The sequence below is a fragment of the Petaurus breviceps genome, unplaced genomic scaffold (assembly GCF_028583685.1).
Source record: "Petaurus breviceps papuanus isolate PSGF00001 unplaced genomic scaffold, PetGlider_PUasm1.0 490, whole genome shotgun sequence".
NCBI classification, from domain to species: domain Eukaryota; kingdom Metazoa; phylum Chordata; class Mammalia; order Diprotodontia; family Petauridae; genus Petaurus; species Petaurus breviceps.
The window spans coordinates 24,546,792-24,558,278 of NW_027186352.1; the positions used below are offsets into that span (position 1 = coordinate 24,546,792).

An 11,487-nucleotide genomic window follows, 5' to 3' on the forward strand; every position below is an offset into this window, starting at 1 on the left:
TGGCCCATGAGGAGCTAACAATCAGAGTGAAGGTGAGGCTGGCCCATTGCTGATGAGGAGCTAACAATTGGGGTGAGGGTAAGGCTAGCACATAAAGCATATTTAGCAAATAAGGGAATATAGAATATAGCACAAAGTTGTAGCATTGACAGAGGTGGACACAGTAACCAGTGGAATAGTGGTATTAAACAGATGGCCTTTTGTCTCTAAGTAAGCTTAGGGTCCTTCAGGAGCTTTGGAATTTCCTAAAAATAATCCATCCCACACTTCTGTTCAACTATGAGCCTAATATCTCATACTAATGGACAAGCTCCATAGGACATCCGTGTTGAAATCTAAGTATTAGACCTTCATCCACTTGGTCTTCCTTGTGTGGATAATCAGTCCAGATCTCTTTGAAAGCCACAGGCAGAACATTTCCATGAACTAGAAAAAGAAGAGAGTTATCAGGAAAGATTTCCCAAAGGAAGAGGGGCTAAAAGGATAACAGACAAGAAATCGTGATGTGCTTGTAAGACGAATTAGTAAAACCAAGGTTAATTATCAAAGGCTATAATCGTGATGCCTCTTTTCCTCCTTACAGAAAGTGATTGAGCTTGTCAAGCCGGCAGATTCCCCTTTTCCAGCTCCCCTTGAAGAAGGCATAGCATGTGACATTTATTCTGCATTTATAGTGCCACCCCCAATATCAACTCTGGACTTAGAGGTAAGACATTAGCCCTTTTTGTTGTGTGCAACCCATTTCTGCTTTCCTTGGACTGGAGAGTGAACCAGCCAAGAAGGATTCATTAGGCACTTACTATGTACCAGACATTTTCCTGGACACTGGCAGTTTAAGAAAGGTAGAATCAGGCTCCCTGACCTCAAGGAGCTTACATTCTAATTGAGGAGACAACATGAAAATAGCCGGATCATACATGCATACGGAAGGTAATCTGAGAGGGGGGAGGCACTGGTGGGGCATGGAAGAAGGAAAGTTCTCCTGCAGAAGGTGAGATTTGAGCTGTGTTTGTAAAGAAGATAAAGGAGTTCAGAAGTAGAAATGAGAAGGGAGATCATCCTAGTGATGGAGGTTGCTAAGTGCAAAGGTGGGAGGTGTAATCTGCATGTAAGAACAGCGAGTGAGACCAAGAGAAGAATGGGTATGTGGATCAAAGGGAGCTCCCTGACAAGGAACCCTTTCACATGGGGAAAAAGCTCTTGGAAGAGGGGACTGGAAAATGGCAGCAGCCTAGAGGATGAGGCAAGGGTACAGCAGGGTAAACACAGCCTGAGGACAGGTATGTTTGTCTGAAGAGAGAATGGATCATCCTACAGACTTAGTCTCCTCTTCCCTTCAAGTATTGTTTCCAGTTCTAAATTCTCAGTCCTCTGAGGATAGAAGTCACTGGGACTGGGACCAGCACAGATTGGACAACAGAGAGCCAGAAGGATGGCTTTCTCGGTGAATTCCACCTCCATCCCAGTCCTACCCCACTTAGGACATCTGCATTGTCTTGGCTTGAGTCTTTATGTTCGTGGGATCTAATGATTCAAAAGTCAGTGGTAACTCCCAAACCCCTGTCTTCTCTAGGGCTGACATGATTTCTTGTAGAAAAGTACTCAATAAAAGCTTAGAGTTGCAGATGAGTCATGGAGAGCTCCTTGAACAATTGTCTCGGTTGTGCTGTTTACTTGGCATGTCCTAGGATATTGAGCAAGTCGTTTCGGAAGAGTCCCCGGCAGAAAGTGAAGTCACAGAGGTGGATCCATTGGCTAATTTCACCATTCAAGAAGTCAAGACGGTGCTGGGTCAGATCACGGATGAAGTCATAAGCAGCATTCAGGTACATGGCTGGGGCAGCACATGCGTTTATATTTCTTTAGCTGACCAACCTAAGCCTAAATGACTCCTAGCCCTGCCCACAAATGCGGTGAGGATAGCAATAGAATTCAGACTTAGCAGCTCCACACAACTCTCTGGTTAGTCACCTAATACTCAGAAAGATCACAAAAATAGATTCACTAACCATTTCAAGAGTGGTTTGACTTCCTTACAGCAGAAAGACTGACACACAAAGCACAGCAACATCCCTGTCCCTTTTCACATTGCAAACATGAACCAAGTCCTTAAATATATCGAAGAAACTGAGAGAGGTCATCTGGTATATAGGATACACAGCCAAGCTTGGAGTCAGGAAGATATGGGTTCAATTCCTCCATCTGAACATTCTAGCTTGGTGACCTTGGTCAAGTCTTTTCACTTCTCAGTGTCCCCAGTAAACTCTAAGACTCTAAATGACAGTTAAAGGGCTGACCTGTGTTGGTAGAGGAAGGGTCTTCATCAGGAGCTCCCCACACCCGATAGAATCCCAGGTCCATTTGAAAAAACGGCAAACACCAAAGAAGCCATATCGAACCCATTTTGTGTTTGTCATCAGACATCCACAAAGAAGCGAAGAAATCAGCAAACTCATTCCCAGAAAGTTGGTTTTCTTCTCAGTTATCACTAGAATCTCAAAACCACTTAGGCCAGGCTTGGGATTAAAAGCAGCAAGGAAACAGGCAGACACTCATGTTACCTCGGCTTCAGACTCATGGTCAGAGTTATACCTCCTTCTCACATTTCCCCACTGTCCAGAGGGACAAGTGGCCTCACTTCACATTACAGACGCCCCTCCCACCATGGTTTGTAGGAATCTGCATCATTCTCCAAGAAGGTAACAGATTCAGTCTATTGGCTATTCTGACCAAGTTGAGATTTCCATAAAAGTTGAGTAAGGCTGTAGAAACTGGTCCCTACTAAATTTTGCATACAGAAAACACATAAATGCCTTGCTGGGGGGAGACTTAGTTAATCGTCAGAACATGAGAGCCGGTATGTAAAAGGCACCCTGTTCAAACGACTAATTTGGGACAAGCCAGAGATCAGACTGGCATAAGCTCCCTTTGTGACTGACTCAGTCATCAGATGCTATTGCACTATTTACACGAGTGAGCAGAGATTCTGTGCCAGAAGAAGGAGCCAAAGTCCTCAGCCTAATAAGGGGTGTTTAGTGTTTACCAGAAATAGTGGAAGAACATGTTTTTACACAAAGCTCTTTATTGTGAGCCATCTGATGAATGTAATAACCGGCTAATAGGTTGGAGGGCAGGGGGCAGTTGCATGAAGCCAGGAGTTCAGAATGTATCTCCTCTTTGGATTTGATAACATTTCTTCTAAATATAGTTTATGTATAACCCTGGCCCCCGGAGGCTCCTCACGATCCTCAGGAATTATCACCAGGGCTGCTCTTAGACAGTAATGGAATTGTTTGTGAGGCCCCCCAAATTGGAAACACATCTCTGCCAAGGCTGGACTACATGGAGTGAGCCATACATCCATACATCTTTAGCGACTCACTTCAAAAGAGAAGAGCCTGATACGCTTGTTCCACTGATCTACAAAGGAAAATGAAGACACTGTTTAACTTTTAAATGTGGTCACCTCCTTGGCCCAAAGCCATCATCCCTTGGATGTGCCATCCAGGGAACAACCAGGTCAAAGACAATTAAGCAGAGAAAGAAGTGAGGAGCAATGATCTTTGGGGGGCAGACTGATTTCCATATTAAGTGAGTCCCGGGCACTGGGCAGGACAAACCAAACTGCCAGCTCCCAGACAATGAGGATGATGATGTTGATGATGATGATGATGATTGATGATGACCACGATGGTGGTAGTTGTACCAATAACAGTAACAACAGTAGGAGCTTGCATATCAATACTTTACTCAACAACAACAGGGCCCCATTTTCCCACTTTTGTGAAGTACTCTGACCATTAAAAATGGGAGTAGAAGGATACGTTGTCCTTTGAGTTTTTCCTTCTGTCTGCCATTGAGTGTGATGAGGACAATAAAAGCAAGAGATTGAATGATCGGTTGACATAGTACCTCTGGGATAGCAGTGATGGAGTGGATCGGACATTGAACATGGAATCCAGAAGACCAGAGTTCAAATCCTGCCTCAGACCTTCACTATGTGACCTTGTCAAGTCCCAACGTCCCTGGGCCTCAGTTTCCTCATCTATAAAAGGAGAGATTGGGCTAGCTTGTCTCTGAGGTCCCTTCCAGCTCTAAGTCTACAGTCCTAAGATATCATGATCCCCACTCTCTCTCTTTGCATAAATCTTCCCATTGGCCTTGCCAACCTCCATGTAAACAGGTGGCGACTAGCATTCAGCCCTATTGAAAGCAGGAATAATGATGGCTCCAAGCAGAGAGTGGCTTTCCTAGAATTTTTAGGGTCCATCACTAAACATGTCTTCACCTTTCCCTTCCTGAACTCTCTCCACAAACCCACTGAGCCCCCCCAAATTAATTTCCAGGTAACTTTGGGGTGTGGGTACTCTTGTGGCATGGCATTTTGTCAGCATTTACTCATGTGTCTTAGTCAAGTTAAAAGTTGATTCATTACAGTCTGCCTATAAAAATCTCCTGGCCTCAGATACATCCTAGCTGTGTGACCCTGGGCAAATCACTTCACCCTGTTTGCCTCAGTTTCCTCATCTGTAAAATGAGTTGGAGAAAGAAATGGCAAACCACTCTAGTATCTTTGCCAAGAGAACCCCAAGTGGGGTCATGAAGAGTCAGTCAGAAACAACCCAACAATAAAAATATCTGAATGGTTGTTCCAGGCAACACAGAAATCACTGTGGGCAATATTCTTTAAAGAGTTCTTTCTTTTTCAAAGCTCTTAGAATTAATTATTGACATACCTCACTTTACACAACTGATGAAGTCCTGAAATTTTCATGTAAATTATTTTTAAGTAAATTAAATTATTTTCTCATTGACTCGCACTTTAATTTTAGATGATCCTTCCCACAGGAATACTTTTTGGCTCCAAGATGCATAATAAAAGCCACACTTAATAGAGAAAACTTGTTTTTTTTTGTTAAAGCTCACATTTAAAAGGAAATTCCATTTCTGAGACAATATGAATAACGATTCTCTAATCTCGTATTCATTTTGACTGTTGGCCCAGGCAAACTTGAAAAGCTTAAGGGAAGCCAGTAATTTGGAGACCGTGGGTTTTTCAGCTCTATTTCTCATTTCTAGGTTAAGAAATAAATCCAAGTGTCATCACTACCCTCACTCACCACAGTCCCTAGGAAAGAAATGTCCAGGTTTCACAGCTGTGTAAGACAGAGGTTTTTCTTTTTCTTTCTGAATCAAGACGAGCCATTCAAACAAAGGATAGTTCTTAGAAAGCAACTATCTGAATCCACCTGAACTGCCGGGAAAAGCACAGAGTTCAAAGAAACAAGTGACAGTTTCTTTGGGAACAGAGTGGGAGAAAGCGGAAAAACATAGATATAGGAACTGGAGAAGTCACCTAGTCTAAACCTCCCATTTTAGAGATAAGGAAACTGAGGCCCAGAAGTATGAAGTAGTTTGCCCACGTTCCCAAGGTAGTAGTTGATAAAGCCAGGAATTTAAATCAAATCCTCTGATGTCAATCTCCACAGCTCTTTCTGCTTCACAGCACTGGCCTCTGCTGGGTCTGCCTAGCCCAGAGGACAAGTACCTGCTCCCTCTCTGTCTCAGCTGCTTTCTGTTATGTATTTGTGAAATATTCATTCACAAACCTATGGAGTAATTTAAGTACGAATAGAACCATTACTTGGGTGGGGCAACAGGGCATTTGTCTCAGGATACAATATGCTCTCAGAAGGCACTGATAATACTTGCACTCCTTCAAAAGTTTCAGTCCAAACAACATAGTACCTGCTTAGAAAGAAATCAATTCTAGAAATCCCTTCCAGTTCTAAAACTATAATCTTATAATGTCCTCATCCCAGAGACTAGGAATATTATATTACCACTCGGTGGACCCCCTTGAGCTCACACATCGACCTATGACTCTTCCCCAAGGAAGACAATGCACTTGTTTGTGGTTGTGTCCCACCAAAGTAACCGCTGAGTAAGAAATGGGTCCTCTCCCAAAAGAGGTGAAAGCACCAGCTGATTGAAATGGGCCAAGCCAGTAGAATTTTCATTAGTGGAAGGGAGATGGGGGGGGGATGCCCAGAATTTTTGGAGTTGTGAAATTCCCTTCCAATAATTGGGTCAGTGTCATAGTAATTGCTATATGGAATCATATGGATTATATAGCGTGTATTACTCTTTCAAACCAAAGTGTTGGAAATCAATAACAATTACAAAAAGAACCACTGTTTTTACAGCAATTTAATTTTGCAAACCATTTTGCATTCATTAGTTCATTGGAGTTTCACCCCCATCCCTGTCTACTACATGTAACCTACATCCATGTAAACTACAATATAAATATCTCGAGGGGTGCCCTGAGCACCTCTGAAGATAGCTTCTGACAGCCTCAGGTGTTGGGAATGTCTTAGAAAGGTAAGCCATCATTCCATGGAAGGGCAGGTGGTTTATTCTGCTTTGGAAGGTTAGTTCTCAGTTTCCCTACAGTCAGCACCTCTCTCCTAAACTTCCCTCTGTTCCTCCAACTCATCTCCCTTCTCCCCTCTCTTAATCACTGTCAAGACAGGAGAGAATAAACTGGGCATGACCCAGAGGCAAAACAAAAAAGTTTCCTGAGAGTCAAATAAGGCTATCCGTGTCTCATCTCATCATTAGCTAAAGTCGAAATCTTGTCTTGGAGGCCAAGTACAATGTGGTAGGATGAAAAGCCCAAAAAGTACTTTGTGAAACTTAAAAAACCAAATCCAATATCTGACATGAGCATTCCTCCTGTTGAAACTGACCCATAAAAGCCTTACAAGGCATCAGTGATTCTGAAAAGCCCAAGTGACCCAACAGATATTAACATTCCCAGATTTATGAGCATTTTTCAGGTCATTGACAGTTTTATTTTATTTTCTACTTAAAGATGGAGGGAAATCTGCAAGTTGCTTTAGGAAACCATGTTTGGTGTACCAAGCTGTTTTGGGCATGCCTCCACACATAGATTTACCTGTCCTGACCACATTATTTATTATTAATGATAAATGTGCAATAACTGATTGATTTTTATTGTTTATAGTAAATACTGTATTTGTCTTTTAAAATTTGCTTTTGTTTTTATATCATAGATATTTCCAGATATACTACCCAATATCCCACACACAAATCCAATGTATTTTCCCCTGTAGCAATTAAGCAAAGCCAACCTACAGAATGACTGCATCTCGCCATGTATGCAATATACCTCACCCAGGGACCCTCACCTCTCCAAGGAAAGGAGGGAGGTGTCTTCTCATCTCTTCTCCAAGACCAAGACTGATCTGACCACAATTACATATTCTTCCTAATTTTTTTTAAAGGACATTCTAGAGCTAGAAATGTTTAGGAGATATGTATGCTCACCTCTCCACAGAAATGTCACCACCAGGGGCCAGAAGCAATCACAAACCCAGCCATCCACTGAAGCCTTTCAGCAATCACTCACCTTTTCCCAACTAATCACATGCAGAGAAGTGGTAGAATTCCCAAAGTCCCAGAAGAGAAGGAATATTCTTAATTGTGGGAATGACAAGAAGAACCTTTAAACTTATTGGCACAGCTCATTCCCAGGTAGCCCTGACTTTCTGGGATCCAGATGAAAATTTATTGCCTTGCAGGCAAAAAAAAAAAAAAATAATAATCCATTGCCATTTGGGTTGGGTGGGGGTGGAAGGATTGCATTAATAAAACCCGGAGCAGTTATCCTGATTGGGTGTTTATTGGTAAAGTCCATCTGAAAACACAGATAAATTATCCTATCGCACAACCCAAGGTGATATGAAAAATGGCTGTCCAAATGCCACTTCCTGTTGCTAGCAGACACACTCTACATTGGGACCAGGCATAGAAGGATGATAAAGCTTTATCACATCACTCCAGGCTGAAACAGCATAATGTCTGCAAAACAGGAAGGTGTTCCTGGGCTAATGTCTGTCTTTAGGCGCTCGAGCATGTCCCAGCCACAGAGACAATGTGCAGGCCGTGATAGCTCCATCAGCACCCCATTTTTCTCTGATTGTCTTCCCAGGCTGAGATAAATGAGAAACTGCAGATGCAGGAAGAAACCTTCAATGTACGGATCGAGAAACTGAAACAGGCCTGAGGATGCCCAGGGACAGGAGCCAGGCAGAAAGTCAGAGGGATCATCAAAAGCCCAGAACACAAGACCATCCCAAGAGCACCCCATCCTCTCCATTTAATGGAGAACTGAAGCCCCTATCCCTTTTATTTATTATTTTTATTTGATTTGATTAGGCTCTCTCTTAGCCCATCTCAGCAGGTGAATCGATTTCACCATATAGAAACCAAACCTATTTTATATATGACAGTTTGCAGAATTTTCTGTCAAATATGAATATTTTAGGCTATATTTTTTACATTATGCAATATAAACATGCTTCTCCCAGGGAGAAACTTTTTTAAACCAAAAAGATAAAAAACGAAAATAATTTTATCTCCATTGACTTCTTCAGTGGACTTAGAACACCACTGAAAATGGGAGACCAGAGCCCCAAAGACCAACTCTTATTGGACTCTTCTGAACCATCGAGATTTCTTGTTTAGACCTTACATGTGTGAAGCCCATTCCCTGAAATTATATAATGTGTCTCTGAGCAGTTTAATTCCTTCTGCACCATGTTTGTTATTTCTAATCTTATTATCCTCTCCAGAGAATACGTGACATATGTGTGTGTGTGTGTGTGTATACACACGTAAGAGGAAGCAATAGTAAGTGGTTATTGAAGACCAACCTCAATAGAGATGAGAGAAGTCTTAAATACAAATTCTGCTTTGTGGAGCTGTGAAAATTAACCATTAGTGCCATGAAATAATTGAAATGTCGAACATAATTTAAAATAGTTTAATTAAAATGGAATTTTCAAGGTAAAAAGAGTCCTCTGGCAAGCTGATTAGCCCCTGGTTTTACAGATTAGATTCCTTCCTAATTGGGCTCTTTGTCTCCGGGTTTCTCTTAAGATATTCCCTGGAAATGGAAAGACAGCCTGAAGGGGGCCCTGGCTTCAGCAGCATCAACTTTGTGGTTCAAATAATACCAGCCTCTGGGTAGTACTTAAAAGGAAAAAGCATTGATGTTATTGCAAATGGAGTGCCAGGCCCTAACATCCTCTCATGTAGGGTACATTGTAGGACAGTAGCTACTCAAAGCTTTACCTCCAAAGCCCCCACTGATGTGTTTCTTTTACTAGCTGAACAAAGGATATATTAAGTTCAGAGCAAAAGAAATATAATTAAACAGCTCAGCAAAATCGCTAATAAGATTCCCTCCATTCACACAGGAGTACATGGTCCCACTTACCATATTACAAATTTGAGAGGGAACATGTTCCAGGATGGCTGGTGGCTAGGAAAGATATGTAGCCAAGAAAGTCCATTCTCCTAAGCTGACATTCATACTAAAGTGCTTTTAATACTGCTGTTTGCTCTAAGGATCAGAACTTTTTCTGTCTTGTAGGGATGTCTTCTGAGCTGACCTTCATTGCTCTTCTGTTCTCTCTGCTGGGTTCTGAGCTGAAAGGACACCTGCTTGCTTCTGGTGGCCCCTGTGCTAAACTGTAGCTCTGGCATCTGGAATCTTAGGCAGCAATCTTTACCTATGATCTCCCCAGCAACTGAACAAGCGTGCTCCCTGCACTAACCAGTGATCCTGGCCTTGTCAGAGAACCTTTATATCTGACGGTGAATCTCACCAGAGCAGACATCATCAATAGCAGTGGTGAGACCACTAATAACAAGGGTAAATAGAAACAGCCATGGATGGTTTAGAGTTGGGATTAAATAGGCTTCGGTTGTCAGATGATTGGCTTCTCCAAAGCACAAGGCAGACAAGGGGAGGGTTCCACACATCCAGCCATGTGGATTTTCCCTAAGTGTGCACTGCTCCTGATGGATGGACAGGAAGCAGGCAGAGCAATATTAGGAAAGCCCAAGGACTACTCACAGGTGAACCGTGTCCTTGTCCATGTGCATGGGAGGTTTAATGAATAGCCATCCAATCTCAAGGGTTTTCCGAAGCTCTGGTCTTTGCAGTCATGCTCATAAGCCTACAGCATCATCACCATCATGAACGTACACCTTAAAAAAAATGAAAACACTATGTGATAGAGGGGAGAAAATGATAGATTAGCACTAAGCAGACCCGAGTTCGGGCCCCATGTGGGTGAGTGACTAACTGTATGACCCTGAGAGCAAACTACTAAAGTTTCTTCATCTGTAAAATGGAGATGTTGGAGCAGAGGACCTCTAAGGGTCTCCCAGTTCTGACATTCCATGATCAATGATGATGATTGGAACTCTTGCTCTTATGACATAGTCATGTCTACAAAGCGTTTCCCCCACAACCACCCAATGAGGATGTGCCCTCTGCACAGCCCTTTGTGAGCTCTGGGAGGAAACAGCAAACATCACCCCCCAGGATGCAGAGAGCTTGCGCTCTGACTGGGGAGGGAGGACTCAGGCACACAAAATCCAAACAATGGGTAACCCACCATTTCTCAGGATATATCAAGAAAGTCTTAAGATATAGAGAAAACTATTTGGCCTCTAAAGTCCCTTCCAGCTCTAAGATTTCGTGACTCTCTAACCTGGAATGAAACTGGTAAATCATCTAGTCCAGCACTCTCATCTTATAAACCAAGGACTCAAGCAGAGGAGAAGACTTGTGCAAGGTCACATGGCTTAGCAAATGGCAGAACTGAAATTTGGACCCATCTGTAGCAGCAAGCACCCTTGCAAGGGTCCTCAGGGTGGCTGCTCACACAGGTTCTTGGATCTGCTTTGGTAAAGGAAAGCAACTCAAAATGGGTTAACAAGCTTACTTTAATCAGTCAGATATGTATCGTTTACCTCGTTCAGGGGAAAAAGGTCAGCACCCCAAACTTCAGAATATACAGACAGTATTATCAAGACAGAAACAGATCAAGTAGACAGCTTTCCAAACTGGCCAACCATTACATCCATACCCAGTCAACATCTGGGTTTCCACATCTGGGTTTTTCAAAGCCGGAGGACTCTCAACAAAGGCTTCCCAGAATTCAGATCAAATCACAGAACACTTCTCAATGTGAGTCCCCAAAACAAAGCCTCACATCAGGGCTTAATGTAACAACCTTTTGGACCCACTGGCCAATCAAAAAGTATCTACTGAAAAACAAGCCTCCCACCCCAGGCTTCAGGTGCATTTTAGCCTAGGGGCAGGGAAGATCTTTAAATTTGCATTTCCATTACACCATCTCCTCTGACTCCAAATTCAGCATGCTTTCCTCTAAGGAGAGCTCACATTCCCATAGTGCTTTCACATTTACAAAGGACTTTTACCTCTGGGAGGAAGGTAGAGTAAGTATCATTGTACCCATTTTCCTCAAGAAGAAACAGAGGATTTGAGAGGTCACAGGATTCATCTACCTTCACAAAGCTTGTTGGAACCAGGATTTGAAACCAAGTTTCTTGATCGAATCCAGTGCTCTCTCCATCCTCCAC

At 42.7% G+C, this 11,487-nt stretch overlaps 2 long non-coding RNA genes across 4 annotated transcripts in view; one reads left to right on the forward strand and one right to left on the reverse strand.

Moving 5' to 3' along the window:
• The window catches only part of LOC138172184 (uncharacterized), a 94,098-nt gene extending 90,995 nt beyond the window's left edge, over positions 1-3,103 (reverse strand). For both annotated transcript variants that reach the window (XR_011171069.1, XR_011171070.1), the window contains exon 1: positions 2,298-3,103. This is a non-coding gene — a long non-coding RNA (uncharacterized lncRNA). The remainder of the gene's footprint in view (positions 1-2,297) is intronic.
• Positions 1-8,881, forward strand: part of LOC138172183 (uncharacterized) — an 8,965-nt gene extending 84 nt beyond the window's left edge. Inside the window, exons 1-4 of one of the 2 annotated variants that reach the window (XR_011171067.1) lie at positions 1-32; positions 584-706; positions 1,689-1,826; positions 8,018-8,881. The exon at positions 1-32 is cut by the window's left edge and continues 84 nt beyond it. This is a non-coding gene — a long non-coding RNA (uncharacterized lncRNA). The remainder of the gene's footprint in view (positions 33-583; positions 707-1,688; positions 1,827-8,017) is intronic. The other variant, XR_011171068.1, reaches the window with a different exon arrangement.
• Positions 8,882-11,487: the final 2,606 nt, after the last annotated feature.